The 21,224-nt window shown below is 46.1% G+C and overlaps 1 protein-coding gene and 1 pseudogene across 1 annotated transcript in view; one reads left to right on the top strand and one right to left on the bottom strand.

Annotated features, from left to right (window-relative positions):
* The window catches only part of LOC132386463 (NACHT, LRR and PYD domains-containing protein 12-like), a 235,372-nt gene that overhangs the window by 136,004 nt on the left and 78,144 nt on the right, over positions 1–21,224 (bottom strand). The window lies entirely within an intron of this gene.
* LOC132386458 (zinc finger protein 721-like) lies at positions 1,228–19,994 on the top strand (annotated as a pseudogene).

Below are 21,224 nucleotides of genomic sequence, written 5' to 3'. Positions count from 1 at the left end.
TGAACCGAACTTCACTCATCACCGGAAGATGGTATCCATTCACCCAGAGGCGTGAAGAAGCTTGGCTTTCCTATTTACACACACACACACACACACACACACACACACACACACACAATTATTGCTAACCTGTTTGATATATCTGCATTTATATTGCTGTATAGCGTAGTTACTAAGAAAGGGAATGTAGAGAGAAGGCAATTACGAAGAATTCCACACACATTCCACTCTGGGTAAACGAAATAACAGTCGCCAAAGATCTTATCCGTCGATTAGCTCCGAAATCCACTTAGAAATATCACCAGGTGACAGTGACAGGAATATCGTCTTCAAGTGGTTACCACAGAACACCCCGATTCCAGGTAAGGGACAACAAAAGTAATACCACAGGATACTCCAGCAAATCCACACATATGGATGATACGAAGTGACAGTCACACATCCGATGTGCACTACGTGCCGATGATCAGATCAACTCAACCTTTTGGGCATGGAAGAGTTGCAGCCTATAGCAGGCACACGCTGAAGTTCCAACAGCTTGTCTCCCTCTCCCGCTCCCGCTCCCTCAGGCTGCCGCAGCTTGTGTCTGACGTCACAGCCCCGCCTCACTCAGCCACTTAAAGCGACACTCACAGTAAGCGAACCTGCGGTCTCGTAACACAATGCACCTCTAAAGTCTGACAGCAGACTAACGAGTGAATCTTCGATGGTGCAGAGTCAGAAACCGAAGATTTGCCAGCCTGAGTCAGGGGCTCCAGAGAGAGATGGGGTCCAGAGGAGGAGGACGAATAAGACGAGCACGATGTGGTTAAAAGTGAAAGATTAGAAGCATTTGGAAACTGGTTGATCGAAAAAAAGGTGGTTAATTTCTGCAAAACACAGGTGGAAATCAACAGATAAGGCAGAAATTTTGGAGAGGAATACATAGAAAATGTTTTCTCAGTATTTCCAGCAACTGCAGAATCTCCTATGTTTTATATCTGCATTTTACTTTGGCATTAGATACACGTTGATATTGAGTATATTGCTTATGGGAGCCGCTTTCTGCGTTAAAACAGCTGCAGATTTTTTCTATACCCAAGATAAAAAAAAAATGAGGTATGGACATTGAACCGGTGCTTGCAGAAATGTTTAATGGCACCGTGATTACCCATATGGCCATGCGTTCAGAATTTCGCCGGCGCTGAAGCGCTGATTAAATGCGCAGGCGTCAGGCTGAGGCCGTCCCTGAGTTTCACGCATGCGCGCAGTGCACAGAAGGATTTGAAAATGTCGGTTGCAGGTAAGAGCGATTAACCGTGTTTTTATCTTAAATACCGATTTCGGGATAATTCCTCTGAATTTCGGACACCGTGGGCAGCAATCCCGAGACAGTCCTGCCCTCTTCCCTCTCTCTCAGCCCCACGACCCGTACACGGGCCCCGGGGAGCTTCCGGCTGATGAGGGAATGGGAACAGATGGATCTCTCAGACAGAGCTGAGCTCCAGCTATCTAAACGCAAGGATTAGGAACTCGGAGAAAGGGAACAAAATCTTTTACATCACAAGTTGAGAAAATCGCCTTTGTTCTACCTCCAATTACTAACAAGAGAAAATCTGCAGATGCTGGAAATCCAAACAATACACACAAAATGCCGGTGGAACTCACCATTCGTACTCTTTTCCATAGATGCTGCCTGGCCTGCTGAGCTCCTCCAGTATTTTGTGTGTGTGCTTCCTTTACCTCCTCTTGCTCTGGACTTTTCTACCGGTGAGAACATGTTTTGTCCCATTCTCTCTGGGTTCGCAATGATATCAAGCACCTTTGCCCTGGGCAACAAGTAGCTTTCACATCAGAAATGTGCCAGACTCCAGGGAGACAGACTACTGCCCTTCCCTTCATATTCATTGGCATTGCCATCACTGAGTTCACCACCGTCAGTCATTGGGGACGGGTTCAGGGGGAATATATATGTAGAACACAGAAACTAGTGATGCCTGTTTGCATTTTGGTGATGCAAAAGTTGCTGGAGAATTTGCAAGTGGGAGGAAGTGGAGTGATATTTGGAAATCTGACTTCTTAAAGCATAATTTAGCAAGCAAACCACATATGGACAATGTGCAAAAGCTTTGGTGAGAAACTCCTGCATTTCCTGTTACAGGCCTGCTACATAGGTTGTGTGAGAGTGCAGATGAACTCGATCAAACCCAGAGGAGATCAAAGTTCCTATTGACAGTGATTTGCTAGCTGTCACTGGGTAAAAAATACACAGTCCCAAGATTTATCTGCACACTGGATATTACAAATTAGAGGGGTATTGGAGGGAAGGAGGGGAGACCTGCAGTGTCCCTGATGCCCTCCCCTACAAGATGTGCATCCAGCTGCAACTTGTAACCCTGCACTTCAATGAGCTGCTTGAAATGGGTGAATTCCATATCATCCAGCAGTTGGAGGGGGTGATAGATATGACATGAAGAGAGGTGAGTTACTCCCAAGGTGCAGGACACAGGAAACTGGGTGAGAGTCAGGAAGGGGAATGAGGTTAAATAGGCCTCGCAGAGTACTCTTGTGGCTATTTCACACAACAACAGGTGGACCACTTCAGAAGCTGTGGGGGTAATTACCTGGCAGAGGAAAGTCAAAAGACTGATAGGGGATTCGTTAGTTAGAGGAACAGAACAAGAGGGGACAAATATCCTAGTGGTAAGACTCGCTAGTGGTAGTGAGCAGGGGAGGGGGTGATGTGGTTAAAATAAGTTGAAGAATGACAGAACAGATAGTGGAGAGGGTGAATTGAATTTACTTTATTAAATACATATTTCATAAACATGAGGAATAGTAATATTTACCTTACATCATCTAAATGGGCAATGGTTAATTTATAGTAATTTATAATAGATAGTTTGTACATAGGACAGTCAATACAACATCGAAATGCAATTGTATCAGCATGAATTAATCAGTCTGATGGCCTGGTGGAAGATGATGTCCCGTGGCCTGTTGGTCCTTTTGCTGTGATACCGTTTCCTGGATGGTAGCAGCAGGAACAGCTTGTGGTTCTGGTGAATTGGGCCTTTTTGTCCCTGGTATTCGTTGGGACCTTTTTACACACCTGTCTGTGTAAATGTACTGAATCATGGAAAGTAGATTGTGCAATGTATAATTTCCTTGTTTATATTTAGAGACATTTTTTGGTGTATAAAATGATGAGGGGTATTGAGCGTGTGACTGGCCAGAGAAGTGTTTTTTCCCCCAGGGTTGAAATGGATAATGCCGCTTCTCCACACTCCCATAGACCCTTTGTCCATCTCCTGAGTAAATAGAGTTTGAAAAATATTTAAGGTCTTCCCCCATCTGCTTTGGTTCCACATGTGGATTGCCATTCCGGTCTTCCAGAGGACCAACTTTGTGTCTTGAAATCCTTTTACTCTTAATCTATCTCTAGAATCCCTGAGGATTATCCTTCACCTTTTCTGTGACAGCAACCTCATGCCATCTTTTAGCCATCCTGATTGATTTCTTATGTGTTCTCCTGCATTTCTTATACTCCATAAGAAACTGACTGCCTATCCCTGTTATGCAATTCCATTTTGTGCTTTACCAGGGTCTCAATATCTCTTGCAATCCAAGTTTCCCTACAGTTTCTATCTTTACCTTTTATTCTGACATACCCGCTTACTACTTTCAAAATTTTGCTTTGAAGGACTCCCATTTACCAAGCACACCTTTGCCATAAAGCAGCCTGTCCCAATCCACAGTTGCCAGATCCTAGTGTTGATTCCATGTGTTGATCCATGCCCTGAACACATCCACCTTTCCTACGCTGCTCCTTGTATTGAAATATACAGGGCTCAGCATATTCACTGCACCATGCTCAACTTTTTCATTCCTGACTTTGTCTGAGGCCTGAACAACATCTGTCTCCACAACCTCTCCAATACCCGTTCTGTTATTCAGGCTCCCATTCCCCCTGCAACTTTAGTTTAACCCTCCTTACCCCCACCTCCAACCATGCAGATCTATCACACCTTTGGCTTTCCTCTCCCAGATCAATAAAAAGGAGGTGCATACCAGGTACAGGCAGATAGGAACAAATGGGGTACTTATGAAATACAGGAAATTCAAGTGAACACTTATGAAAGAAATAAAAGAAGGCATGAGGTTGCCCCTGCAGACAAAGTGAAGGAGAATCCTCAGGGATTCTGCAGACATGTTAAGAGCAAAAATATTGCAAGGGAAAAAATTAATTCTCTGGAAGATCAGAATGGTAATCCATATGAAGGGATAACATTGACTTGGGGAGGGTTTTTTTGCATCCGTATTTACTCAAGAGATGAACACAGAGTCTATAGAAGTGAGGCAAAGCCGCATCAACTTCATGGACCCTGTACAGATTACAGAGGCCGAGGGGTTTGAGGCAAATTAGTGTGGATCAATCCCCAGGGCCTGACAAGTTGTTCACTAGGACCCTGCGGAAGACAAGTGCAGAAATTATCGGGGCCTTAGCACAGATATTTAAATCATCCTTAGTGACAGGTGAGGTACTGGAGGATTGGAGGACAGACAATGTTGTTCTGATGTTCAAGAAAGGCTGTAAAAATAAACTAGGAAATTATACGTTGGTGGGTTGACATCAGAACTGGGAAAGTTATTGGAATGTGTGTGCAGGAACCAGGTATATACTGTAAGTATTTGGATAGGTGTGGACTGATAAAGGATAGACAGCATGGCTCTCGCCAATCTTATAGAGTCTCTCGAGGAAGTTATCAGGGAAGTGGATGAAGGCAAGGCAGTGGATGTTGTCTACATGGACTTCAGCAAGGCACTTGACAATGTCTCATATGGGAGGTTGGTCAAGAAGGTTCAGTCACTCAGCATTCTCGATGAGACAGTAAATTGGATGAGACACTGTCTTTGGGAGAAGCCAGAGTGTGGTAGCAGATGGTTGCCTCTCTGACTGGAGGCCTGTGTCTAGTGGTTGCCACAGGGATCAGTGCTGGATCTGTTGTTGTTTGTCATCTATATCAGTAATCTGGATGATAGTGTGGTTAACTGGATCAGCAAATTTGTGGATGGCAACAAGACTGGGAGTTCAGCGGAGTGCAAGAAGACTATCATGGCTTGCAGTGCGATCTGGACCAGGTGGGAAAATGGTTTTAGAAATGGAAAATGGAATTTAATGCAGTCCAGTGTGAGTTGTTGCACTTTGGTCTGACCTACCAAGGGAGGTCTTTCAGAGTGAATGGTCAGGCACGGAGGAGTGTTGTAGAAGAAAGGGACCTGGGAATACAAGACCTTAATTCACTGAAAGTGGTATCACAGGTAGATAGGGATGGAAAGAATGATTTCAGCCCATTGCCCTTCATGAACCAAATTACTGATAACAATAGATGGATGTTGTGTTGACTTCAAGAAGACATTGGTGAGGCCTAATTTGGACTGTTGTGTACAGTTTTGGTCACCTACCTACAGGAAAGTTGTAAAAGAAGTTCATAGATTTCAGAGAAAATTCACAAGGATGTTGCCATGTCTGGAGGACTTGGGTTATAAAGAAATATTGAACAAATCTGGTCTTTATTCCTTGGAATGCAGAAGATCGAGGGGAGATTTGATTGTGATAGAGAGGCGCAGATAGTGATAATGCAAGCTGGCTTGTTCCATGAAGATTGGGTGGGACAACAACCAGAGTCCATGTGTTAAGGGTGAAAGGTGAAATGTTAAGGGGAACATGAGGAGAAACTTCTTCACACAGACAGTCATCTGGCTGTGGAATGAGCAGCCAGCACAAATGGTGCATGCGAGCTCGATTTCAACATTTAAGAGGTTTGTATTGGTACCTGGATGGTAGGGGTATGGGAGTGGGCTGTTTAAATAGTTCTGCACAAACTGGATGGCCCAAAGGGCCTGTTTCTATGTTGAAATTTTCTATGATTGTGACAAGAACCTGAAATAATACAAAAATTCACTCTAACCCCTTTTGACAGCTGTGTGAACCAACCAGTCATTTCAGCAGGAATTTTTATGTGGCATTAAAACTGTGGCACTTTAAGTTAATAATACATAAAAGAAGATCCCAGCTGCAAGTCAAGAAAAACTATTTGCGTGAGAGTGTTTCAGTTACTGTGGGGCCAGGCATCCATGCAGCTCAGTGGGAACAGGGAATAATACCAATGGAGAGAGTCAAACTGAGCCAGGTCACAGATTGGAGACGGCAGAAATGCCCCATTCTTATAGAGACAGGAAGAGCTTCAGGGAATTGATGGTCATTCCAGATATCAGCACTCTGCCCAGTCAGAAGATGATTTCTCCGTCCAACTTTCGTTGAACCTCACCGTAACAGTGTGATACCAGATCAAACCTTGACAACTCAAGTAATCTCATGTGAAATGTTGCACTAAACCCATTGATGGATTTTGTTAAATCTTTTTACAGGTTAAAAATGAGAAGGAATTCATCTCCAGAAAGCTCGAACACGGCACAACAGTTTTGTTGTCTCTGTCTAGATATTTAAGAAGTGGAGCAAGGGATCCAATTGACCACCCTTCCTGCTCAGACTGTGGGGAGGGATTCACTCGGACATTTGACCAACTTGCACGCCTGTAATTTACACAGGAGAAAGGCCTTTCACCCGCTCAGACAGTGGGAATGGATTCACTCGGTTATCACAATTGAAAGTACATCAGCAAGTTCACACTCGGCAAGGCCATTCACCTGTTCTGTGTGTGAGAAGGGGTTCAGTCGGTCATCCCACCCGTGGACACACCAGTCAGTTCACACTGGGCAGAGGCTGGTCAACTGCTGAGTTTCTGGGAAAGGATTCACTTAGTCATCTGATCTAATGGCACACCAGCGTGTTCACACCGGGGAGAAGCCGTTCACCTGCTCAGAGTGTGGGAAAGGATTTACACAGACATCTACCCTACTGGTACACCAGCGAGTTCACACTGGGGAGAAGCCGTTCACCTGCTCAGTCTGTGGGAAGGGATTCATTCATTTAGCTAACCTACAGAGTCACCAGCGAGTTCACACTGGGGAGAGGCCATTCACCTGCTCAGTCTGTGGGAAGGGATTCACTCAGTCATCCCACCTACAGAGACATCAGCGAATTCACACTGGAGAGAAGCCGTTCACCTGCTCAGTCTGTGGGAAAGGATTCACTCAGTTAGCTAACCTACAGAATCACCAGCAAGTTCACAGTGGGGTGAAGCCATTCACCTGCTCAGTCTGTGGGAAAGGATTCACTCAGTCCTCTACCCTACTTGTACATCAGCGAGTTCACACTGGGGAGAAGCTGTTCACCTGCTCAGTCTGTGGAAAGGGATTCATTCAGTCATCCAACCTACAGATACATCAGCGAGTTCACACTGGGGAGAAGCCGTTCACCTGCTCAGTCTGTGGAAAGGGATTCATTCAGTCATCCAACCTACAGATACATCAGCGAGTTCACACTGGGGAGAGGCCATTTAACTGCTCAGTCTGTGGGAAGGGATTCATTCAGTTATCCCACCTGCAGAGTCATCATCGAGTTCACACTGGGGAGAAGCCGTTCACCTGCTCAGAATGTGGGAAGGGATTCACTCGGTTATCCAGCCTACAGAAACATCAGCGAGTTCACACTGGGGAGAAGCCGTTCACCTGCTCAGAATGTGGGAAGGGATTCACTCGGTTATCCAGCCTACAGAAACATCAGCGAGTTCACACTGGGGAGAAGCCGTTCACCTGCTCAGTCTGTGGGAGGAGATTCACTGACTCTTCCACCCTGCAGAATCATCAGCGAGTTCACACTGGGGAGAGGCTGTTCACCTGCTCAGAATGTGGGAAAGGATTCACTCTGTCATCTACCCTACTGGTACATCAGCGAGTTCACACTGGGGAGAGGCCGTTCACCTGCTCAGTCTGTGGGAAAGGGTTCACTCTGTCATCTACCCTACTGGTACATCAGCGAGTTCACACTGGGGAGAGGCTGTTCACCTGCTCAGTCTGTGGGAAAGGGTTCACTCTGTCATCTACCCTACTGGTACATCAGCGAGTTCACACTGGGGAGAGGCCGTTCACCTGCTCAGTCTGTGGGAAGGGATTCACTAATTTATCCAGCCTACAGAGACATCAGCGACTTCACACTGGGGAGAGGCCGTTCACCTGCTCAGTCTGTGGGAAGAGATTCACTCAGTCATCCAACCTACTGAGTCACCAGCGAGTTCACACTGGGGAGAGGCCATTCACCTGCTCAGTCTGTGGGAAGGGATTCACTCAGTCATCCCACCTACGGAGTCATCAGCGAGTTCACACCGGGGAGAGGCCATTCACCTGTTCAGTCTGTGGGAAGAGATTCACTCAGTCATCCACCCTACAGAGTCACCAGCGAGTTCACACTGGGGAGAGGCCATTCACCTGCTCAGTCTGTGGGAAGGGATTCACTGTGTCATCCACCCTACAGAGACACCAGCGAGTTCACACTGGGGAGAAGCCGTTCACCTGCTCAGAATGTGGGAAGGGATTCTCTCAGTTATCCAGCCTACGGAAACATCAGTGAGTTCACACTGGGGAGAGGCCATTCACCTGCTCAGAATGTGGGAGGAGATTCACTGACTCTTCCACCCTGCAGAGTCATCAGCAAGTTCACAGTGGAGAGAAGCAGTTCACCTGCTGAGAATGTGGGAAAGGATTCACTCTGTCATCTAACCTACTGGTACATCAGTGAGTTCACTCTGGGGAGAAGCCATTCACCTGCTCAGAATGTGGGAAGGGATTCACTAATTTATCCAGCCTACAGAGACACCAGCGACTTCACACTGGGGAGAAACCGTTCACCTGCTCAGTCTGTGGGAAGAGATTCACTCGGTCATCCCACCTACAGAGACATCAGCGACTTCACACTGGGGAGAAACCGTTCACCTGCTCAGTCTGTGGAAAGGGATTCATTCAGTCATCCTACCTGCAGATACATCAGCGAGTTCACACTGGGGAGAGGCCATTTAACTGCTCAGTCTGTGGGAAGGGATTCATTCAGTTATCCCACCTGCAGAGACATCATCGAGTTCACACTGGGGAGAAGCCGTTTACCTGCTCAGAATGTGGGAAGGGATTCACTCGGTTATCCAGCCTGCAGAATCATCAGCGAGTTCACACTGGGGAGAGGCTGTTCACCTGCTCAGAATGTGGGAAAGGATTCACTCTGTCATCTACCCTACTGGTACATCAGCGAGTTCACACTGGGGAGAGGCCATTCACCAGCTCAGTCTGTGGGAAAGGGTTCACTCTGTCATCTACCCTACTGGTACATCAGCGAGTTCACACTGGGGAGAGGCCGTTCACCTGCTCAGTCTGTGGGAGGAGATTCACTGACTCTTCCACCCTGCAGAATCATCAGCGAGTTCACTCTGGGGAGAGGCTGTTCACCTGCTCAGAATGTGGGAAAGGATTCACTCTGTCATCTACCCTACTGGTACATCAGCGAGTTCACACTGGGGAGAGGCCGTTCACCTGCTCAGTCTGTGGGAAAGGGTTCACTCTGTCATCTACCCTACTGGTACATCAGCGAGTTCACACTGGGGAGAGGCCGTTCACCTGCTCAGTCTGTGGGAAAGGGTTCACTCTGTCATCTACCCTACTGGTACATCAGCGAGTTCACACTGGGGAGAGGCCGTTCACCTGCTCAGTCTGTGGGAAGGGATTCACTAATTTATCCAGCCTACAGAGACATCAGCGACTTCACACTGGGGAGAGGCCGTTCACCTGCTCAGTCTGTGGGAAGAGATTCACTCAGTCATCCAACCTACTGAGTCACCAGCGAGTTCACACTGGGGAGAGGCCATTCACCTGCTCAGTCTGTGGGAAGGGATTCACTCAGTCATCCCACCTACGGAGTCATCAGCGAGTTCACACCGGGGAGAGGCCATTCACCTGTTCAGTCTGTGGGAAGAGATTCACTCAGTCATCCACCCTACAGAGTCACCAGCGAGTTCACACTGGGGAGAGGCCATTCACCTGCTCAGTCTGTGGGAAGGGATTCACTGTGTCATCCACCCTACAGAGACACCAGCGAGTTCACACTGGGGAGAAGCCGTTCACCTGCTCAGAATGTGGGAAGGGATTCTCTCAGTTATCCAGCCTACGGAAACATCAGTGAGTTCACACTGGGGAGAGGCCATTCACCTGCTCAGAATGTGGGAGGAGATTCACTGACTCTTCCACCCTGCAGAGTCATCAGCAAGTTCACAGTGGAGAGAAGCAGTTCACCTGCTGAGAATGTGGGAAAGGATTCACTCTGTCATCTAACCTACTGGTACATCAGTGAGTTCACTCTGGGGAGAAGCCATTCACCTGCTCAGAATGTGGGAAGGGATTCACTAATTTATCCAGCCTACAGAGACATCAGCGACTTCACACTGGGGAGAAGCCGTTCACCTGCTCAGTCTGTGGGAAAGGATTCACTCAGTTAGCTAACCTACAGAATCACCAGCAAGTTCACAGTGGGGTGAAGCCATTCACCTGCTCAGTCTGTGGGAAAGGATTCACTCAGTCCTCTACCCTACTGGTACATCAGCGATTTCACACTGGGGAGAAACCGTTCACCTGCTCAGTCTGTGGGAAGAGATTCACTCGGTCATCCCACCTACAGAGACATCAGCGAGTTCACACTGGGGAGAAACCGTTCACCTGCTCAGTCTGTGGAAAGGGATTCATTCAGTCATCCAACCTGCAGATACATCAGCGAGTTCACACTGGGGAGAGGCCATTTAACTGCTCAGTCTGTGGGAAGGGATTCATTCAGTTATCCCACCTGCAGAGACATCATCGAGTTCACACTGGGGAGAAGCCGTTTACCTGCTCAGAATGTGGGAAGGGATTCACTCGGTTATCCAGCCTGCAGAATCATCAGCGAGTTCACACTGGGGAGAGGCTGTTCACCTGCTCAGAATGTGGGAAAGGATTCACTCTGTCATCTACCCTACTGGTACATCAGCGAGTTCACACTGGGGAGAGGCCATTCACCAGCTCAGTCTGTGGGAAAGGGTTCACTCTGTCATCTACCCTACTGGTACATCAGCGATTTCACACTGGGGAGAGGCCGCTCTCCTGCTCAGTCTGTGGGAAGGGATTCACTGTGTCATCCACCCTACAGAGACATCAGCGAGTTCACACTGGGGAGAAGCCGTTCACCTGCTCAGAATGTGGGAAGGGATTCTCTCAGTCATCCAGCCTACAGAAACATCAGTGAGTTCACACTGGGGAGAGGCCTTTCACCTGCTCAGAATGTGGGAGGAGATTCGCTGACTCTTCCACCCTGCAGAGTCATCAGCACGTTCACAGTGGAGAGAGGCAGTTCACCTTCTGAGAATGTGGGAAAGGATTCACTCTGTCATCTACCCTACTGGTACATCAGCGAGTTCACTCTGGGGAGAAGCCGTTCACCTGCTCAGTCTATGGGAAGGGATTCACTAATTTATCCAGCCTACAGAGACAACAGCGACTTCACACTGGGGAGAAGTCGTTCACCTGCTCAGAATGTGGGAAGGGATTCTCTCAGTTATGCAGCCTACAAAAACATCAGTGAGTTCACACTGGGGAGAGGCCATTCACCTGCTCAGAATGTGGAAGGAGATTCGCTGACCCTTCCACCCTGCAGAGTCATCAGCAAGTTTACAGTGGAGAGAGGTAGTTCACCTGCTGAGAATGTGGGAAAGGATTCACTCTGTCATCCACCCTACTGGTACATCAGCAAGTTCACACTGGGGAGAAGCCGTTCACCTGCTCAGTCTGGGAAGGGATTCACTCAGTTATTCACCCTACAGAAACATCAATGAGTTCACACTGGAGAGAGGCCGTTCACCTGCTGAGAATGTGGGAAAGGATTCACTCAGTCATTCCACCTACTGGCACACCAGTTAGTTCACAATGGGGAGTGGCCATTGTTATGAATCTCTAGGTTTTGTTTGCTGTGGAGAGAAAGAGAGAGAGAGAGATTAAGAAGGCAAATGTTTCTGACTTGCAGCTTGTTTACATCGTGTGCAGCTTGTTTAATTTTAACCGAGGACACAGACACTCAGAGTCAGACGGAGACAAAGGAGGAAAAATGGAAAGAATCAAAACCAGGGAACTAGTGGCCAAGGGTCACTGTTTGGAACTTTTCTTCGCTCACAAGGGTGGGTTAATTATCGATTCACCGTACATCGAATGTGTGGTGGTCACCTCATTTGATCCATAGGAGTGGATCTGATTTGGGGTATCCTGCGGAGACCACTAATGTGTTAACCCTTGTCTGGCTATGGTGTGGTAATTCTTTTGAAGACGATACCCTTCATGGCAAGTCACTTTGGGTGATAATTAGTATGTGGATTTGGAAGGATGACAGATAAAATCTACAGCAACTGTTGGTCTCGTTTTACCACCATGGAACCTGTGGAATATGACATAATTGCCTTCTCTCAACATTTACCCTGGATTACAAATATCTCATCACCTATTCTGTGGTTGAACTGAACTTTCATACTTTACCATCTCAAGACTCCAAGTCTTGTTTCCCCCGAGCTCAATAGTTTGGGAATTTTATTTATACACATTTATACACATAACACTTAGGAGGAAATCTGCAGATGCTGGAAATTCAAACAACACACTCAAAATGCTCATGGAACACAGCAGGCCAGGCAGTATCTATAAGGAGAACTCTCGACGTTTCAGGCTGAGACCCTTCGTCAGGACTAACTGAAAGGAAAGATACTAAGAGATTTGAAAGTAGTGGGGGGAGGGTGAAATGCGAAATGATAGGAGAAGACCGGATGTGGTGGGATGAAGCTAAGAGCTGGAAAGGTGATTGGCGAAAGTGATACAGAGCTGGAGATGGGAAAGGATCATTGGACAGGAGGCCTCAGAGGAAAGAAAGGTGGGGGGGGGGGGAAGCACCAGAGAGACATGGAAAACAGGCAATTAAATATGTCAGTGATGGGGTAAGAAGGGGAAGAGGGGCATTAACGGAAGTTAGAGCAGTCAATGTTCACCCCATCAGGTTGGAGGCTACCCAGCTGGTATATAAGGTGTTGTTCCTCCAACCTGAGTTTGGATTGATTTTGACAGTAAAGGAGGCCATGGATAGACATATCAGAATGGGAATGGGACGTGGAATTAAAATGCGTAGCCACTAGGCGGAGTCTGTTGCTGCTGGTTCGTTTCTAAAGCATTACGGTTTGTAACAAAATGGGGCCTGCGTCTGGGATATGAAGAAATTTAAGGATTGATTTATTATCAATTTCATTGGGGAAATCCCTTTTGATTTATTTGTGTGTGAAAAACCAGCAGCAATGGATGTTGATAGATATCTGGAAGTGTGAACCTCTCAGGCATTAGAGAACACCAGAAGGATTGAGTTGTTCAGTATTGCTATAATGTTAATACTTGCTAAGGTGAAATTGACAATGAGGAGGGCACAGATGCAGAAGATAATAGCTGAACATTATGTATCTGAGGGTGTGTTTAAAGTGGAGGAGTTGGAGGTGTTTCCTGAAAGTAAACCTAGTGAGCTTGAGATCCAGTACAAGTGAGAAAAATTAAAGATGGAGGCCACGGAAAGGCAGAGGCAGTTTCAGGCTGGAGAGGCAGAAAAACAGACAGAACTTTCTCTTACAAAGTGTAATTAAGGGGAAGGCTTAGCAAGCCTATTCTGCTTTGACAGTTGCTGAAGCAGCTTATTATTTATTTATTTATGCTGCCCCAATCATCGCCACTGGGCTATAAATGTGCAGGAGCTGTGTATGGTTCAGTGCTTTGCTCAAGGACACACAAGATTCCTCGGCTGAGGTTCGAACTCATGACATTCAGATCACGAGTTCAACACTGTAGCCACATGGTCATGACCTATTCATGACACATTATGACCTATTGAAGCAGGCTGTGCTCAAAGCTTGTGAGTTGGTCCCAGAAGCAGACAGGCAGAAGTTCAGAAATTTGAAGAAATCTGTGAACCAGACATACGGAATTTGCTTTTGAGAAATTTGTGTGTCTTGACCGCTGGTGCACATCTGAACATGTAAATGATAATTTTAACAGCTTCAAAGAGTTGGTTTTAATTGAAGAGTTCAGAGGGTGCGTTCCTGATGACATAAAGATGTATTTAGATGGAAATGATACTGCCACTATGCAGGAATCTGCTAGATTAGCAGATCAGTTTGCTTTAACTGATAAAGTTATGTTTACCCTGAATAAGAGTTTCCAAAAGGCAGTTGTCAAGTTGTGGGTAAACCTAATGAGGTCACCCCAGTGGCCTATACCTGCATTCGGTGAACCCTTTTCCAAAGTTATAGTGGATTGTGTTGGCCCATTGCTACAGACTAAAGCTGGCCATCAGTATCTGCTAACTATTATGTGTACTGCATCCAGATTCCCAGAGGCAATGCCTCTCAGAAATGTTAAAGCTAAAACTGTGGTGAAGGCTCTTACCAAGATTTTCACTTTATTCGATATGCCTAAAGAAGTCCAGTCTGATCAAGGATGTAATTTTACATCTGGATTATTCCAGCAGGTTGTTTCTGAACTCGGAGCAAAACAAATTGCATCATCTGCGTACCATACAAGGGGCTTTAGAAAGATTTAATTCTACCCTCAAAACAATGATTAAGACATATTGTGTTGAAAATGGAAAAGACTGGGATGAAGGAATACATTTGCTTTTTTCCACAGAAAGGGAGTCAGTACAGGAATCACTGGGCTTTACTCCGTATGAACTTGTATTTGGTCGCAGAGTGACCTTTGACCTTGTTAAAAGGAACGGTGGATTGATGGGCATGTACATGTTAACTTGTTAGACTATGTTTTGAAGTTCAAAAAGAAACTACACCAAGCCTGTAGTCTAGCGAGACAAAACTTAAAGATTTCTCAAAACAAAATGAAGTGTTGGTTTGATAACAGGGCTCACGAAGGAAAATACCAGGTTTGAGATAAAGTGCTTGTCTTATGTTGACGAATCCACTTCAGGCGAAATTCAATAGACAGTATGAAATAGTCTCCCAAATTAATTATGTGAATTATGTTATTAAAGCACCCAACTGAGTTGAACTAACGCAGGTGATACACATAAATATGATAAAGCCTTTTTTGACAAGCAGGCACCATCTGTGTGTGTTGTTCTCAAATCATATGAATCTGGCAACCCTGAGAATGAAACAATTGACTTGTCTGAGACTTTCCACAAGCCAAACGTGGTCCCAGTTAGGCTAATGAACTTGGTTGTTCTGGAAAACATTGATAACATGTTGGCTCATCTGCAGCCAGAGCAACAACAACAGCTGAAGTAATTAATTCTGAAGTTTAAAGATTTATTTCCCGATGTTCCCAAGCAAACCATGGTCGCAGTACATGATGTAGATGTTGGTGAAGCCAAACTGATTAAACAACACCCATATCGCATGAACGTAGAAAAGTGTAAATTGGCTGACCAGGGAATTGAGTATATGCTGGAGAATGGTATTATTAGGCCATCAAAATGAGATTGGAGTCACCCTGCATTATTGTGCCCAAACCTGATATAACCATATAACAATCACAGCATGGAAACAGGCCATCTCGGCCCTCCTTGTCCGTGCCAAACCCTTAATCTCACCTAGTCCCACCTACCCGCTCTCAGCCCATAACCCTCCACTCCTTTCCTGTCCATATACCTATCCAATTTTACCTTAAATGACACAACTGAACTGGTCTCTACTACTTCTACAGGAAGCTCATTCCACACAACTATCACTCTCTGAGTAAAGAAATACCCCCTCCTGTTCCCCTTAAACATTTGCCCCCTAACTCTCAAATCATGTCCTCTCATTTGAAGCTCCCCTACTCTCAATGGAAACAGCCTATTCATGTCAACTCTATCTATCCCTCTCAAAATTTTAAATACCTTGATCAAATCCCCCCTCACTGATGGTAGTGTTAGATTTTGCACTGATTATAGAAAGGTAAATGCAGTAACAAAAACAGATGCCTGTCCTATCCCTAGGGTGGATGATTGCATCGATAAGGCTGGAAAAGCTGATTTCTTACAAAGATCGATCTGTTGAAAGGGAATTGGTGTGTTCCATTGACGGACAGAGGTAGAGAAATTTCTGCGTTTGTGACACCTTCTGGGATGTATGAATACAATGTTTTGCCTTTTGGACGGAAAAATGCTCCAGGAACATCCCAGAGAATTATTGATTTTGTAATTCGAGGGTTAGAACACACAGATAACTATATTGATGACTTAGTTACAGGGAGTGGCACTTGGGAAGAGCATATCTCTGCAGTAGAAAAGCTGTTTGACAGGCTTTCCTAGGACAACCTTACAGTTAACTTGGCTAAGAGTGAATTTGGCCATGACACTGTGACCTGTCTTGGCTATGTTGTAGGTCAAAGCAAGTTGGCTTCTGTTCGGGCAAGAGTCCAGGCAATTTCTCAAGTTCCTATTCTGACTGCTAAGAAGGCTCTTAGAAGGTTTCTGGGAATGGATGGATATTACCGTAAGTTCTGTAAGAACTTTGCTGCTATCGCTCTTCCTCTGACCAATCTCCTGAAGAAGGGTGAAAAGTTTGTTTGGACCGAGCCTTGTCAGAAGGCATTTGATTGATTGTTATCAGTATTTCAGATTAGGCCAATCAATGTACTGCTGTCAGCAAAATTTAATTAGCAGATTAGAGCTGTGGGTGGCAACACAAGTCATGGGTGCGCAGAGAGTAAAGGAGAAGGCCAAACAGACAACCCTGTAGGTTATGTGTGCTGAGGGTCAGAGAGACAGAGGAGATGGAGCCCACTCTTACTACCTGCTGGCGATCTGACAGAAAGTTCAGGATCCAGCTACACAAGGCAGGGTGAAGGCCGAGGTCTTTGAGCTTCTTGTCGATACTTCACGCCTTCGTATGGCTGCTGCTCTGCCCATGACGGCAAGGAACTGCAGAGAACTTTGGAGAGCAGAGAACATCAGAGAAACAAGCCTCCACTCCATGGACTCTTCCTATACTTCCACTCCCTCGGAAAAGCAGGCCATGGACACAAAGAACCTCATAACCTGGACAGTCTGGCTGCAAACCCACTCCCCCATCGGGGAAGAGATACAAAAGCCGTAAAGTGCGTAACACCAGGCTGAAGGACGGCTTCCTGTCTGTGGTTATAAGCCAAATGAATGATAAAATGGACTTGACCTCACAATGATTAAGACATATTGTGTTGAAAATTTATAAGAGTGGGATGAAGGAATACATTTGCTTTTGTCCACAGAAAGAGAGTCAGTACAGGAATCACTGGGCTTTACTCCGTTTGAACTTGTATTTGGTCGCAGAGTGACGTTTGAGCTTGTTAAAAGGAATGGTGGATTGATGGAGATGTACATTTTGAAGTTCAAAAATAAACTACACCAAGCCTTTAGTTTAGCGAGTCAAAACTTAAAGGTTTCTCAAAACAAAATGAAGTGTTGGTTTGATAAGCAGGGTTGCGAAAGAAAATACCAGGTGGGGGATAAGGAGCTTGCCTTATGTTGACGAATCCACTTCAGGTGAAATTCAATAGACAGTATGAGATAGTCTCCCAAATTAATGATGTGAATTATGTTATTAAAACACCCAACTGACTTGAACTAACACAGGTGGTACACATAAACATGATACAGCCTTTTTTGACTAGTAGGTACCATTTGTGAGTGTTGTTGTCAAAACAAATGAAACTGGCAACCCTGAGAATGAAACAATTGACTCGTCTGAGAATTTTCACAAACCAAACGTGGTTCCAGTTAGGCTAGTGAACTCGGTTGTTCCAGAAAACATTGCTAACAGGTTGTCTCATCCCCAGCCAAAGCAACAACAGCTGAAGGAATTAATTCTGAAGTTTAAAGATTTATTTCCCGATGTTCCCAAGCAAACAACGGTCGCAGTACATGATGTAGATGTTGGTCAAGCCAAACTGATTAAACACCCATATTGCATGAACGTAGAAAAGTGTAAATTGGCTGACCAGGGAATTGAGTATATGCTGGAGAATGGTATTATTAGGCCTTCAAAATGAGATTGGAGTCACCCTGCATTATTATGCCCAAACCTGATGGTATTGTTAGATTTTGCACTGATTATAGAAAGGTAAATGCAGTTACAAAAACAGATGCCTATCCTATCCCCAGGGATTACATCGATAAGGCTGGAAAAGCAAATTTCTTACAAAGATTGATCTGTTGAAAGGGTATTGGTGTGTTCCATTGACGGACAGAGGTAGAGAAATTTCTGCATTTGTGACACCATCTAGGTTGTATGAGTACAATGTTTTGCCTTTTGGACGGAAAAATGCTCCAGGAGCATCCCAGAGAATGATTGATTTTGTAATTCGAGGGTGAGAACACACAGATACCTATATTGATGACTTAGTTACAGGGAGTGGCACTTGGGAAGAGCATATCTCTGCAGTAGAAAAGCTGTTTGACAGGCTTTCCTAGGACAACCTTACAGTTAACTTGGCTAAGAGTGAATTTGGCCATGCCAGTGTGACCTGTCTTGGCTATGTTGTAGGTCAAAGCAGGTTGGCTCCTGTTCGGGCAAAAGTCCAGACAATTTCTCAAGTTCCTATTCTGACTGCTAAGAAGGCTCTTAGAAGGTTTCTGGGAATGGATGGATATTATCGTAAGTTCTGTAAGAACTTTGCTGCTCTCGCTCTTCCTCTGACCAACCTCCTGAAGATGGGTGAAAAGTTTGTTTGGATTGAGCCTTGTCAGAAGGCATTTGATTGATTGTTAGCGGTTTTGAGATTAGGCCAATCAATCAGTACATGATGATAATAAACAAATTCCCCATTTTAATTGTGTGGAAATATTAGACAGACTGAGCTTCTGCTCAGGAACCTCAGAAGGAAACTGAACTGTTGTAATTTCTGTGGAAAGCAACTGTATGGAAAATGCTTCAATCTCACATTACGATCTGCGGTAACTGGGAACAGGTGGCCGGTGGTGGGTCTCCCATATCAATATCAGAATCAGGTTTAATAGCACCGGCATATGACATGAAATTCATTGTCCCTGCGGCAGCAGTAGAACCTAATTCATAACAATAGATTTTAACAATTGTGATTTTAAACAAGAAACATGCAGAAAGTATTGCAGAGAAAAAAACATTGTCCACGCACAACAGAGGACGTGACAGATCCGGATCTCACTGACTTGTCTGAACGGGGAAAGATGAAGCTACACATACACGTAGAGCAGTGACCCGCAGATGCTGCAGATCTGCAGAGAAACGTGAACAGGAAACGGGATCAGGTGAAGGGTGGAGGGTCTCCCTTCTGATCTGGTGACTCTGCTCCTCGCCCCTCACACGCTGCCCGACTCATCCACTGCATTCCCCACATTATTCCATATTTACCCCAGAGACATGATTATTATTTAACACCATATCTTCCCCGATCCCTTTCCCTCCATCTCCAGGTCACAGAGTCAGCGGCTCATTCCCATCCAGGTCCAAAACATAATTCAGACCCAAACAGGAAATTTTCACGTTTCATTTAAATCAGTTCTGTGTTTATAAACACTAATTTGTATTCGCATTCCTCCGGAGCCTTGCTGGACAGGAACACTGAAATATCAAGTGAGAAACAGCAGGCCATTCAGCCCCTCTAACCATCAGCAAGATTGCGTCTGCTCTCCCATCTCAGCCACATGTTTCTGCCCAGTCCTCGTTTCCTCCATCCCTTCGGTCTCCACACATTTGCCGCCCTCTGTTTTACGTGGGGACGATCACTGAGTTTTCACCGCCCTCTGTGGAGGGGTTTTACAGACATTTACCACCCTCGGAATGGGGACATTTCCTCTCATCTCAGTCCCGGACAGTCCATCCCTGTTTCAGAGACTGAGATCCCTGGTTCAACCGGTCATGATGTTGTGCATTTCAATGTTCACCTCTCAGTCCTCGATTCTCTAAATGAAAGGGTTATCACATTTGATCTTTCTTCATATGATAACCCCACCACCCCAGGGATCAGTCTGGTGAATCTTCATTGCACTCTCTATAACAAATGCTCTCTATCCTCTTTGATAATCCTCTGTGGAATTAATTTCCATCTTCTGCAGCCCCGTGTTGTCCCAACCACTCACCTCCCACCCCTGTTACTATTTCCACCTTCCCACCTCCCCCTGACCTGTATCCACCTCTCTCTCCCCATCTCTTGCCCCATCCCCACCCCTCACCTCTTTTATCTGACTATTTCCCGTCCACTCTCGGTCCAGAGGGAGAGTCTCGGCCCGAAATGTTGACGGTCGATTTTCCTCCACAGATGCTGCCCGACCCACTGAGTTCCTCCGGCAGTTTGTTCTTTGGTCTGTATAACCCGTGTCAGTATGGGGAGCGGGATTTTACACCAAATTCCAGGTACAATCTCAACAAAGCACAAATAATTGTCACTCTGCCCGGACCATTGGTCCCGCTTGCAGGGCAACAGTCTGCCGGTGTTTGCCCCCAATGTGGTGAATCCCTCTGCTCGGCACCACCGTGGGTTCAGACATTTCCACAGATGAGCCCCTCCTGTCCCCACCGGGACAAACATCCTGTCCGCCCCCTCTCTCACCATCTTCATCCTGTCAATAAAATCCCTCCCCGGGGAACCGGCATCGAACCGACGGGCCGAGCGGTCTCCTCCTACCTCTCAGCGATATATCAGACTCCGGCCGCAGGATACGCTTCACAAACGCCCCAACTTCCCTCGGAGGGAAAGGGAAATAAATCAGAAAGCGGACATTTACTTTGAGGTTTTCTTCGCTCTGAGGAGGCTGTCGGCGCTCGAGAGGGTGACGGACTCAGCGGGGTAACGCCCACTCGGCTTGTCCGCCTCCGCTACTGGTTGTAACCCGTGATTGACATAACTTCGCAACAATGGGAATAACGTAGCCCCTGAATCCTCTGTTGACAGCGGTGGGGGCGGGGCTAGTCACATGATTATTAGCCCAGCTGTTAAACCGATAAAGCTCGAGCACAGCAGCGCGTCCGTGACGTAAGACACCACGCACATCAGGGCAGAACCCGGTGGGGGAGCCCATGCCTGACGTCAGGCGCGTGGGGGAGGAGCTGTGTGACGTCACATGTGGGAGTGCGTTGCCAGCGGGGTCCACACACAATGTATTAGTCAACAGAAAACCTCCCGTCCCTGCAGTCTTTGACTCCTGGTAAACTCAACACCCTGACAGTGTGGACCATAGATACCCCTTCCTCTCAGAGTCAGGGAATCATTCAGACAGCTGATCGCTGAGAGGAATTATATTT

This window comes from Hypanus sabinus, unplaced genomic scaffold (genome assembly GCF_030144855.1).
Source record: "Hypanus sabinus isolate sHypSab1 unplaced genomic scaffold, sHypSab1.hap1 scaffold_117, whole genome shotgun sequence".
Lineage (NCBI taxonomy): Eukaryota > Metazoa > Chordata > Chondrichthyes > Myliobatiformes > Dasyatidae > Hypanus > Hypanus sabinus.
The sequence above is the reverse complement of the archived record's forward strand: the minus strand, read 5'-3'. Positions and strand labels throughout refer to the sequence as shown.